The sequence below is a fragment of the Triturus cristatus genome, chromosome 6 (genome assembly GCF_964204655.1).
Source record: "Triturus cristatus chromosome 6, aTriCri1.1, whole genome shotgun sequence".
NCBI lineage: Eukaryota > Metazoa > Chordata > Amphibia > Caudata > Salamandridae > Triturus > Triturus cristatus.
Window position 1 is genome coordinate 1,379,548,551 of NC_140589.1, and position 12,968 is coordinate 1,379,561,518.

At 43.2% G+C, this 12,968-nt stretch overlaps 1 protein-coding gene across 1 annotated transcript in view; it reads left to right on the forward strand.

The window, feature by feature from the left end:
- EFEMP1 (EGF-like fibulin extracellular matrix protein 1) overlaps positions 1–12,968 on the forward strand; it is a 472,560-nt gene that overhangs the window by 333,992 nt on the left and 125,600 nt on the right. The gene's annotated exons all lie outside the window — the stretch shown is intronic.

Below are 12,968 nucleotides of genomic sequence, written 5' to 3' on the forward strand. Positions count from 1 at the left end.
CTAATCCAGGTGCCCTGCCAGAGAGGTGTATGTTGGGTTAGTTTGTTCGCCCATTGGGTATGGCACAGGGAGGCACGCCAAGCCAAGAGAACTGCATGTGTCACCACAGGCAGATTCTTGGGTATTGGTCCTCCGTACATCATTGCTTGAAGTCCCAGTTCGCTCAGCTCGACCCTGTATGTCGGATCCGACCAGCCCCCATTGAACCAATCGTGCAAGGTGAGTAGGCGGGTTGCTAGATAATATAAGTATAGGTTAGTCATGCCCATCCCCTATCAAAGGGTGGGATCTGGCAGTGGGACAGAGCTGTTCGTAGTCTCCTCCTGCTCCAGAGGAATTTGGTAGCAAGACTGTCTAGTTCTCTGAACCAGGTCCAAGGAAGATGGAAGATGGATTATATATAGGAATCGGGGGAATATCATAATCTTCAAAAGGGCGACTCTCCCTAGGGGGTAAAGCGGCAAGGTTTGCCACTTCCGGAGATCTTCTTTGGCCCTCTTGAGTAGCGCTATGTTATCCCCCTAAGCAGTCATAAATTGCTCCATCTCGCAGGAGTTTTATGTAGCTGCATTTATTGACATTAAAAGTTAATAACAGAACATAACACAATAGCGTGCACAAAGTAAAATAACAACACAATTAAAACATACCGAGTACAACACAAAACAAATAACATAACCACAGTACAACACAATAATGTTACTTCCTAAGAATGCATTAAAAAAACACACAGGCACAAGAAAACCAACAGAACACATCAACCTAACCACAAGATGCCACGCACAAATATGGTTAAAACATTTTGTCACGCATTACACATCGGAAACATCCTTTTATAATATGGTGTTTTATCACCAAGGACATGAATTAGGGCCTATCTAAAGTGTTTTGTGATCTGGCCCCCTGACTTGTCAGTGGACCCACTCTTATGCATATCTACGGAATTGTAAGGCAAGGAAAATGGGAAGGAGAGTATTTAAATTGCAGTAATCATCTAAAGATTTAACATACACAAAACTGTATTTTCCCTGTAGGTTATCGCAATTTAATAAGTAATAGAAGAGTTCATTTTCTGCTACCTCCTTTGTAGACTCACAGAACTGCTTGAAAGGATACCTTATTCTAGAGACTTCCCACATAATAATGGGTAAGACTCTTTTAAAAATGCCAATAGGGTCTCTATTTAGACCTGGGATCCTGATACCGCCCATATCCCTGGCATTTATCAAGCCTTGTAAGGAGAAGCACTGAGGAGCTGATGTAGTATTTGCATACAGGGACACCTCCTCTCTACAGCAAGGTCTATATCAGTGATTATATTTAAATTGGCTGATGTTTTTTTTAAATTTATTTTGTGCTCGAGACAATGCACCTTTTTGTCAGAGTGGGAGAAGTGGTTTCATATGGTCACTGGTGTCTCCTGTGAGCATCAGTTTCTCTTAGCAAATATGCAGTTGACTCAACCCAGAGAATTATATATAGAATTATAGATGGGTAACTGTGAATTATAGGGAGGTTTTTTACCAAGGGGGTCTGAGTGACATCAAATAGACAACAAGAGCAAAGCTTGAGTTCTCTATGATGTCAATCAGAACCCGTCAGTGAAAAAACATCCCCATAACACACACTAACCCATTTATAATTTTGTGTTATGTATGATCCCAAAAATCATCTGCCCCTGTTTATAACTACTAGACTGAGGGACTGAGCAAAAAGAGTGCTGGGAAACCATACATAATATGGACTCTCCTCCCTGTCCCAAATGTGAAAAAAATACTTTACCTGATATCTTTAACCAACCCCTGCTAACTTCATTGATTTTGTTCCTTTTCGTGCAGCTGGGATTTTTGTGCTTTCAGTCAAAGAAGACAAGCGGGAAACAGGCTCGAACCACGCTGTGCCTTAACAACGTGGTCTGAACCACAAATGTGTCTTTACAATGCATTCCTTTACCACACAAGTCCTTGTCCGCAGGTTTAAGGCTCCCAATATGACCAAATTACTCTCAACGGTCAGATCAGAACTCGCAAACTCAAAAACAGCCAGCTTGCTTGTTTCAGCATCTCAATATCATGGCAATTCTCATGTTGAATTCTTATCTAAGGAGAATTAGAGCTTGTTTTTCCTCTTGTTCTAGAAATTACAGATAAAATATGTGCTTCTGCAAGAGCCTAGTCTATCCTGCCTGCCTTCAAACACCTGAAGTGTTTTCTAGGTAACAAAAAGACAGACCCCATCGTGTACATCTGTCCAATTTTGGCATTCAAAGAACTAGGAAGGCATTTTGTTTCTGATTCGAGACACATACTGAATAGGTATTTAAAGGTAGTACTCGACAAATTCAAGAGAGCCATCACAGAACGCTCGTCAAAAAAGCTATAGCTCTATGACCTTCTTCTTCATACTTTTTGACCAGTCTCTCTCATGCCTTTCTTGAATAAACATTTAGAAAGAGTAGTCACTAAACAGCTGCAGACTTAAACCAAATTGTTTGCCATTCTAGACACATTTCAGGTGAAGTATAGTCCTCATCTAAGTACTAAAAGTGTGATTTTTGTTGTTCCATCGTTTAAAAGGAGAAGTGGATGTTTGTGGTGCCATATTTTATTCCTAGGGATCTTTTGGTTGTGTTCAAAGTTGTTGCACAGCTACTTCAACTCCAATTCATTGAGGAGGCTGGAATCTAGAGTTTGGTCCTTAAGGTGTGACTTTTTCCTCCTTTTCAGTCATCTTCTAAATGAAGACCCTGGCCATCCCTTGTGGATCTGATCTTTCTCCCCTTTTCTTTTTCAGTTATTATCTGAGACCATTACCCTCTTTATTGCCCTATTTTGCAGTTCTCTTGTTTATATGTGTGGACATCACTCATCTGGTGTGAATTCTGAAGTACCAGCTGCAATCTGTAGAGGCAGATCTAGGTTAACCTTTACCTGAAATCAAGCACGGAGGGCAGATTTCCAGCATAGTCTTGATCCCTCCAAATCTCAGACCCTTCTCATCCTAACGGTTTCTCCACACTCTGATCCAGCCTGTAGGCCTGCCTCTACGGGGTCATGTCCTTCACCATCATCTCTGTCAAGAATGTTCGTTTCCGACTTGACTCTGAGTCTAAGGTGTCGTTTGATCACCAGATCTCTGTGGAAGTTAAAGCCAGTCACTTTCAACTCAGGCTCCTACAGCAAATATTATCTTTTTATTCATTTTCTCCCCGAGCAATGGTGATGAATAGTTTTGTGTCCTCCAGACCATCCTTTGGGAATATCCTATAATTAGGCTACAAACCAAGCCATAACAGGAATTAGAATAATCCCAAGCATTGTGGCCCCAGTGCAATAGGGTGACCAGATTTTCAGATGGAAAAACCAGGATGGGCACAGACATGGAAATAGGACAAATGTCCTATTACATTTCAGGGCAACCTATATATATACATGCATAGATACACACACATATAAATATATATTTTTTCACATTCCCTCCCCTGCCTGTGAAGAGCTCCAGGGTCCCGGTGCTGGGACCACCAGGCACTGCAGCGCTGATTCACACCTCATTAACTCCTGCTGTGCTGCCTGAATGAGGCGAGGCAGCACAGCAAGAGAGACAAACAAATGAACTTCTGTCACCGGTTTCTAAGAGGGCGGTTGAAAGGTGAACCTGCACAACACTGTCCTTAATGTGCAGGTTCACCCAACCCCCGCTTAAAAACGGAACATTTCTGTGTTTTAGGAGGAAGTGTCGGGACAGTCCTTCAAAAACCGGGGCTGTCCATTCAAATCCGGGACGTCTGGTCACCCTACAGTGCAATCATGTCTCCCTTCAGCTGAACTTCAACTGCACTCACTTCCATCTTTGTCACCAAAGCAGTGAATTACAGTTAAATCCTTTTGCGTTGTTCATTGAGCTAGAAAAGTACTAGGCCCTTTACGCTTTAGAAACTGACTACAAAAATACTTTCCCCATCATACCCTGAAGTCTGGGCCAAATAATTTCCTAGTGATTCCATCATTTGCCATCATAAGTTTCACATTTACACAAGTTTTTTCCCAAGCATGGGTTCATGGTACTGTTTAATAGCCTGTGCACAGAATTCTGCTCACTCACCGAGACCGGATGCCCCAGCTCCCATACTGAAAAAGCAAAGAGTGCAGGAAAATGGCAATGGCACTCGAAGGGGCATATTTACATGGGGATACCGTCATCAGACCGTCACTTTTAGCAACGTTCTGGTGCGAATAAGCCCTTCTCCATATTTACAAAGCTGCATTAAGTCACTCTTTGTGGCTTAACGCCGCCTTGTAAATAAGGTCCGTTTACACATATCACTTAACATGAAGGGATGTGCAATGAGTGTTGCTCAGGGCGTTCCACCACAACACGCATTGCTTTAAATGCTGCCATAGGTTTACAAGGAGGTGTAAATCTGAGGCAGCGCCAAAATCTAATGCCATGCAAGAGCCAAAGAAGGAGAAATACTTTTATTTCTCCTTGCTTTTTCTTTTTCTATGTGTGCTACATTCTGCAGCACACATTGAAAGAGCAAAATGCCATTAATGATTGTTTAGGTGCAGGAAGGTGTCCCTACCTGCACATAAACAATAATGAAATAATGACGATTTGCTACTTCTGTTTGTGCAGCACTCTGAGGCACACAAAAAAGTAACAAATCACCATTAGTGATTGTTCATGTGCAGAAAGGGACACATTCCTGCACATAAACAATCATTCCCTACAACGCAGGGCAAGGGTGCCATGGGTTGGCGCTAGGCAGTTACATTTAGTGCTAGGGAAAACACAGGTGTGCGCTGTATTCTTGTGAATATGGCGCTTCCCTGCATTTTGAAAATGTTGGATCGCGGTGTAGCCCAAGTTTGCACAGCTCTGCACTCTGACATTTTCTCGTAAATATGCCCCTTAGCTTAGCCAGGTCACAAACATAACATCTGTGTGGTACTGCATTTGTTTGAAGTAGCTACATAAAAATAACTGTCAGATTGCTAGTTCGCCTGGGAGAAATTGTAATAACGGTGGAGTAATCGTATTAATTTTTGTAATTCTGCATTGCTCTTGTGAGGAAAAATTACTGAAATTATGCAATTACAGCTGCTGCCTGCTACTGTTCATGTCCTGTTGCATTAAGCGCTATTTTATTAGGGCTAAATGCATTCTCTGGTCCATTTTGGACACAAGGGCACATTTTGTGCTAAGGAAATAGCGTCAAATAGCAATGCTGGATTGCGCTCCTCACATAATTACATGTAATTTTGCGTTATTTTGCAGTATTACACATAATTAAGCTAGAGGCAATTAAGCACACTCCTAAAGCCACAGCACACCTTCAGATTAACCTGAAAAATAGTTCAAATGCTTTTCTGCAAAATCACATTGTCATGGTCAAAGCATTCTCTATGCTGTTTAGTGAATGCTTAGGGTAAAAACATTTAGTAAGGCAAGTTAGTATAAGGCAAGCTTGCCATCCTTTTTGTGCTCAAGCATACATGTGATGACCACCGGTCTACTTTAAAAATATTTACCCAGGTACTAACTGCTAATTCTGGATTTAAGTCTTGACCCTAGGGCTGATTCAGCTTTTTTCTTCCCAGCTTTATGAGATCAAATTGTGCTGATAGTCATCAAAATCCAACATCAACACTGAAGTAATATTTGGAGGAGTCTTCAAAAGTAAAATCTGAAAGAGAATCTTCACAGGAGAATATGTGGTCAGACCTTGGAGCCATTTTCAAGGAAAACAATCTGGCTGCCTTCCGATCTCTGTCTCACTCTGTAGTTTGGCTGCAGTAGATTCGAGCGACACAAAGATGTCGAACGTCATAACCAGTAGGACACCCAAGGAAGGTGAATGTTCACTGATGAAACTTGGTTTTCTCAAAAATACACACTTTCAAATGCAAGATTTTAGTAATCTGTAAATATTAACGTACATCAAGAGAGATAAAAGAAAACTTAAGAGAGCCCCCTCAACTGTGTAAAAAGTACAGCGGTGCAAGAGATCACAAGCACACCCTGCACATTCTCTTGCAGCATGTGAAGTGTTTTTGTTTTGGGGGGGGGGGAGGTAATTATGACCACCCCAACCTTGTCCAAGGCATGGGGCACACAAACAACCTGCCTGTCTATCCATGGACAAGGGAGATAGGATCAACCATCATCTTCCACATCTTCGGCAAGACAGAGGGGTGAACAAACAGTCCAAATCTTGGCAAGGGCGGGGCTAATAAATTCTCATCCAACATAATGCAAGGCAGTAGACAAACAAAGACACCCTAAGACGAAAGGGTAAATAAGGCTAAATACCCCATCTGCTGTGCAAAGGCAAACAAAACTGCGACTGAGCGCGAATCAGCGATAAGTAAGCTCTGTTGCTCTGCTGAATTACATGGTTCTATCTGAGGAAGGTATTTATGCATCAAAGACAGAGAGTGGCACCCCCCAGGGGCAGTGGGTGACAAAAGAGGTGGAAGAGAGGTGTTTAGGAGTGGTAGTGGGTGGCATCCTAAGAAGAAAAAATGTGGGGCGATGCACTTATTTATTATTATTGTTATTGTTATTATTATTTTACAAATTATGTACTGCATCCACTTCCCAGTAGATCTTATTCACAGTCATCTATTCCCAGGAAGTTTGGAATTCGAAGTCATTGATTGAAAATCATGAACATAAGCTTTTTTAAATCATGGAGACTTCTTATATCTGTGTCAGACAGTATTACCATTTCAGTTCCAGAAAACATAATGTTTTTGCTTGTATTATAGATGCACCTATGCCAAAATCAGAAGTCAATGGCTGTCAAAAGACAGATAAAAAGGGTTACTCTGTTGCTTAATTTTTTAATTTTAGAGGTGGTGACTCTCATTTTGAGATCCCCAAGATACCGACTCACAAAGTTCTCTCCTATTATTACTGCATCACCTAAGAAATTCAGAAGTCTTTCATACCATTGTCAGGAGTAAATCCCATTTACTCACTGAATTGACGTGTGCTCATTTTAACGAGAAGGTTAAACTTAGGTGCACAAAGTGTTACTCTGCCTATATGAATTAGTGACATGAGTTTAGATGCACAAAGTGTTGTCGTAAATGTGGAAAGTTTGCCAATATGGTGGAATTTTCTCATTCGAAAAGGGTGTCTTTGTTTGTTCATTCCTGCAAAAGTCACAGAATACTCCACAAACCAGGAATGTATGATGATACAACGCAAACATTTACAACGCATGCCTTTACAACAGTTTCTATCCATGATAATCCTATCTCCCACTCTCCCCTCTCTCTCTTAACTGCGACCCTGTCTACTGCCTCTTCCCCTGGAATCTCTCACCTCTCACACACCCCTATCATATCGCCCACCACTCCAATCTTCCACCTTGCGTGACCTTCACGCTCTATTGGAAATTTTACCTTTCTCTGACATCTGTTCTATATCCGCGCTCCTACTCCCCTTCCCCACTGCGCGCCACCCGAATCTACCCCTGTTCATCTTCCTCCCACCCTCCATTCTATTACAGCTGTCACATCATGCCTTCTCTCATCCATACTCCCTTGATGCTAGAATCACCCATCACTAGGCACGACCCCAACTCGTGGTCCATGCTTTACCCTTCAAACCATTCTAAAAACGGCAAGAAAAACTTTAAACACAAACTTCTAAAGCAACACCAAGAAACGTTATTTGTAGACAACTACTGTAGCCTAACCTCCATCATTAAAACTAACTACATCTTCTTCACCAAACGCCCATCTAAATGGAAAAGCACCTTTCTCCAACACCTCCCCATCACTAATTCCCGCACAATTCCCTATGGTCTGAAACTCTCCACCACTCTCTCCTCTTCATTCCCTGGTGAAATTGACATCTCTATATTCAAATCAGGAAATATACTTATTCAAGCGTCTGAAAAACACCTTACCATTTTTGAACACCACTTCAGTTCACTATCCCAAAACCTTATACCTACACTTAACACTAATCTTTCAGCCTCCCAATTGCTAGATAGCTCTTTGTCCCCGTACACCACGACCCCCTCTCACCCATTCACTGACTCACTAACCTCAACTGAAAGCCCCGATTCTCATATTTATCTCCACACGACCTCGCCAGCTCTTAATTTTGTAACCATCAATGAAAGCCTCGTTTCCCAATTTCAACACCCTACCACCTCGCCAGCAACCCCCCTTCTATTGATTCTCTCTCAACTCCCTCTGCCTCCCAAACCCTCCCTACTCTACCTTCTCCATCCCTCGATCCCCGATCTACTCCACTTCCCTTCCCTCTCTGTAACCTTACAAAAACGCTCTCAGTCACACAAAACCTACACCTTCCTCATTTAACACCTCTCCATTTTCCCCCAACGGCTCCACCAATCTCCCCTATTCCTTCTTCTGTAAACTCCCCCCATCATCTAACGAGAGCCCTCCTTACCTCCCCCGACCCCCTTTTTAATTCTGGGAATCCACCCTCTCACACCTCTTCTCCGACTCTACCCCCCGATCTCAACTCCCCTCTCCTCCCCCCTCCTGGCTTCCCACCTCTTCCACATACCAGACCTCCACCCCCACCTACATGGACTTTTCACACCTTCATCCTGATCTCCTAGCCCCCATTCCTATCACACTTCTTACCCAATCACTCCTCAACATTGAACTGCACCTCTCGACACTCGTATTAGAACTCTCTTCCCTCAGAAATGACGTCTCCTCCCTCACCACTAATAACCCTCCCAATCCCTCCTACCCCTCAGTCCCCTCACAAACTCACCAAGCACCATATAACCAAGGAATTATTTCCCCCATAGTCAATTCTCCTTCTAGACTGACTGACTGTAATAGTTCATTCAGCCCACCCCTCATCCCGACCCATCTTCCCCCCTTGACCTCTACGACCACAATAAAGTTTACCCCCTCTCCACCACGACCTCGAACTCCCCCCACCTCATGCATCTATCCCGGTGATCTTGGGAATCAGTAGGGTCCCGTCCTCTCATGTTTCTCCATCTAAATTGACAGACAATATTAGCCCACTCGGCCCTCCCCCCCTCCAGAGTCATCTTCCCCCATGACCTTGCTGACCTCAATAAAATCTACCCCCTCTCCACATCGTCTGTGAACACCCCCGTATCGCATTCATCTATCCCAGTGATCCTGGGAGTTAGTAGGATCTCGTCTTCCCCAGTTTCACCCAGACTCCCTCAGCAACTCACTTCCATCCACTCCTATTCCTCCAACAAACCTAGTGAACCTAAACCCCTCAACTGCATGCTGGTTAATTGCCGGTCGGCCTCTTGTCACGCAACAGAAATTGCTGAAACCATCCTCAACGAAAGTATTGACATCGCCTTTTTGACTGAAACCTGGCTCTACTCCCACTCCTCATCAATCCTCGACATACTTTCTCCCCCGGGCTACTCCATCCTCAGAAAAGACAGGCTTGAAAAAATTTGAGGAGGCCTCACTATAATTTATAAAGAAGAACTTAAACTTTCACTTGTCCACCACCATGACCTATCCACTTTTGAATACCTAGGTGCTGAACTTGCAGTATAGCGTTCCCCTCTATCTGCCTACATAATATCTACCACCGCCCTGGCGACCCTCTCTTCTTTGCCGAGGAATTGTCCGACCTTCTTATTCAATCTTCGCTCTCCAATTGTAGAAACCTCTTCCTAGGGGATTTTAACCTCCATTGGAACAAAACCGACGACCCTGCAGTTAACCTCATCAATGACTTACTTGACATCAGTGACTTGACACAACTCTGTACCTCTCCAACTACTCCAAAGGTGCTACCCTTGATGCTATTATTACTTGCAAGGAACTGGCTTCTCTTTCCCATATTATCCCCATTGACTGGTCCGATCACCACCTCATCCTCTTCACGATTCACAGCTCTATGCCCCCTCCTCCCTCTAACACCAACAAACAAAAGAAGCTATCCCGAAATCTTCACCTTATTCCTCCTGGCGAGCTGGAATCTACAATCAAAGCTCGCCTACAGCTTTCCCCTCTCTCCCAAAGAACCACTGGTCTTACTGAACATTACAATAATTCTATCCTTGAAGTCCTCGACCAAATTGCCCCTGCCAAATTAAAACTCCAAACAACTGTTCCCTCCAAAACTTGGTTCAATACTGACCTTAACAAAGAGAGACGAGCTCTCAGACAGACCGAACGCATTTGGAGGCAGCAACCTTCCACCTCAAATCTTGTCCTCCTCAGAGCTGCAAGGGCCAACTAAAAAAAACACATCTTCAACGAAAAAGCTTCCTTCTTCCGTACACAACTTGATCGGGCTAGGAATCGTCCTAGGGAGCTTTTTAACATTGTCAAAAACCAAACTACCTCAGCTCCCCCTAAATTACTAGCCACGGTTGAGAGGTGCGAAGAAATTGCTAGCTTCTTTTCTGATAAACTCACCAAGATTGACCAATCCTTCGCCATAACTCCCCCACCACATAGTCATCCCCCCTCCTTACCATTCCCCCTAAGCCTTCCTCCACTCCTATCCCCCCCTGATTCCTCCCATCTCCCCCTCTCTATCACCCACTACGAACCTTACCTTACTGCCCCCCAGCCAAAAAATAATGCTTCCTGGAACAATTTTTGTCCAGTGTTAGAAAGTGATGTCCTTAACATCATCACCAAGATTAAACCATCCTCACATACTAGAGATCCACTTCCAGCTCATCTGGGACAAGAACTAAAACACATCATCGCCCCTCTATGGACCAATATCATCAACTCGTCCTTTGCCACTGGTAGTGTTCCTGCTTCCCTCCAACTACGCCAAATTACCCCCATCGTCAAAAATACAGCGGCTGACCCCAATGACTTAAACAACCTGCGCCCTATTTCCAACCTTCCCTTGCTATCCAAAGCCCTCGAAAAATGCGTCCTGCTACATTTGGATAAACACATCGACTCATTCAACCTCTTAAACGTTTTCCAATCAGATTTTAGAAAGGGATGCAGCACGGAAACAGCAATGTTCAACATTACAGATGACATACATTGCTCCCTTGATAAAGGCGAATCTTCCCTCCTCATTCTTCTTGACCTCTCTGCAGCTTTTGATACTGTTAACCATGACGCTTTACTCAATATTCTCAAAGACCATTTCGGCTTTGACGGTGATGTTCTTAAGTGGTTCACCTCGTATTTCCAAAATAGATCTCAACAAATTAAAGTCGGCGGTTGCCTTTCCAAACCTCTGCCTGTCTCCTTGGGCATTCCACAGGGCTCTATTCTTTCTCCCACTCTATTCAACCTCTTAACTGAACCCCTTACCCTCATTCTTAAACAAGCGAAAATCAGTTATCACCTCTATGCCGATGACACACAACTATACTACAAGATCAAATCCCATGACGACGTCCTACATCTTAACGATGCCCTGACTAAGATCCAACTGTGGTTCCATCAAAATCACCTCAAATTAAACCCCCAAACAATGGAAATCATCTTATTCTCTCCCAAGAACAACTAGCTCCCTATTCAACACTGGATCACAGACATTAAAGCTCTCAACTGCTCTCTTGCCATCTCCAACTCGGTCAGATCCCTTGGTATTAGCATTGATCTGAACCTCAGTCTTACTCCCCAGATAAAAAACTCGGCTACAGCTGCTCGCTTTATACTACACCACCTTAAAAAAATTAAACCCTTCATCCCAGCAGATGACTTTAAATCAGTTGTACAATCATTAGTCCTGTCTAGAATTGATTACGGTAACGCCACTCTTGCTGGTACCCCTAAAGTCCGCCTAGCCCATATCAAATCCGTTCTTAACCTCGCAGCCAGGCTTATTACTGACTGTAAGCACTGCGATCACATCTCCCCTGTTCTCAAAAACCCTAAATGGCTTCTGATCGAAGGCAGATCCACCAACAAGATCGCCTGCATCACACACAAAGCCCTTCATCAAAATACCCCCTCTTACCTCACAGACAAACTTCAAAAAGATGGGTGCTCTAGAACAATGCGCTCTTGTCCTTGGCCCTCCTCTGTAAAAAAAGAAATCAACTCAGACTCGCTCATTCTCTGGTAATGCGCCTTCCATCTGGAATACCCTTCCCAAAGATCCTACCCCTGCTTTAAAAAAGACCTCAAGCTGCTCCTTCTCAACAAATACTGGGGTTCTTAATTTAACTTACTGTCTCTGGCCGCGAACTCCCCCCATGCTCACTGTTTATATTGGCCCCCCTTTACTTATAATTTCACCTCCTCCCTCCCCTCTACAAATATGCCTCACTCTCTCGCCCCTCCATCTGCTGACACACTATATAATTCTTCACTGTCTATTTGATCTACTATCTCTGATTGGATACCTGATTATGATCTCCCGAACATACAACTTTCTTAAAGTTCATATTGCCTTGCCTTATTTTCTCAATTGTATTAAGTCTGTCTGTTACTCTGTGTTACTAAATCCTGTAAAGCGCCCTGATACTCTTGGGTCCAGCTAGCGCTATATAAAACCTTTAAAATAAATAAATAAACAACGCAATTTTTACATCGCAACATCCTTTACAACGCATGTTTTTACATTGCATGCCATCACAAGACATTTTTAGAAACTACATTTACAACGCATTCCATTACAATGCATACCATTACAATGCATACCATTATAAAGCATATTACTTTTAGGGCAACAGTAGGGTAAATGTTAGATAGTGTAGGGGTAAAAATTACTATTCCCACTTCAGTGAGTGCAACAGTAGGGTAAGTGTTGGATAGTGTTGGGGTAAAAATTACTATTCCCACTCCAGTGAGTGCAACAGTAGGGTAAGTGTTGGATATCGTAGGGGTAAAAATTACTATTCCCACTCCAGTGAGTACAACAGTAGGGTAAGTGTTGGATAGGGGAGGGGTAAAAATGACTGGTCCCCATTACTTACCTTATATTGCGTTGTAATGACATGCGTTGTAGTGACATGCGTTGTAATGACATGCGTTGTA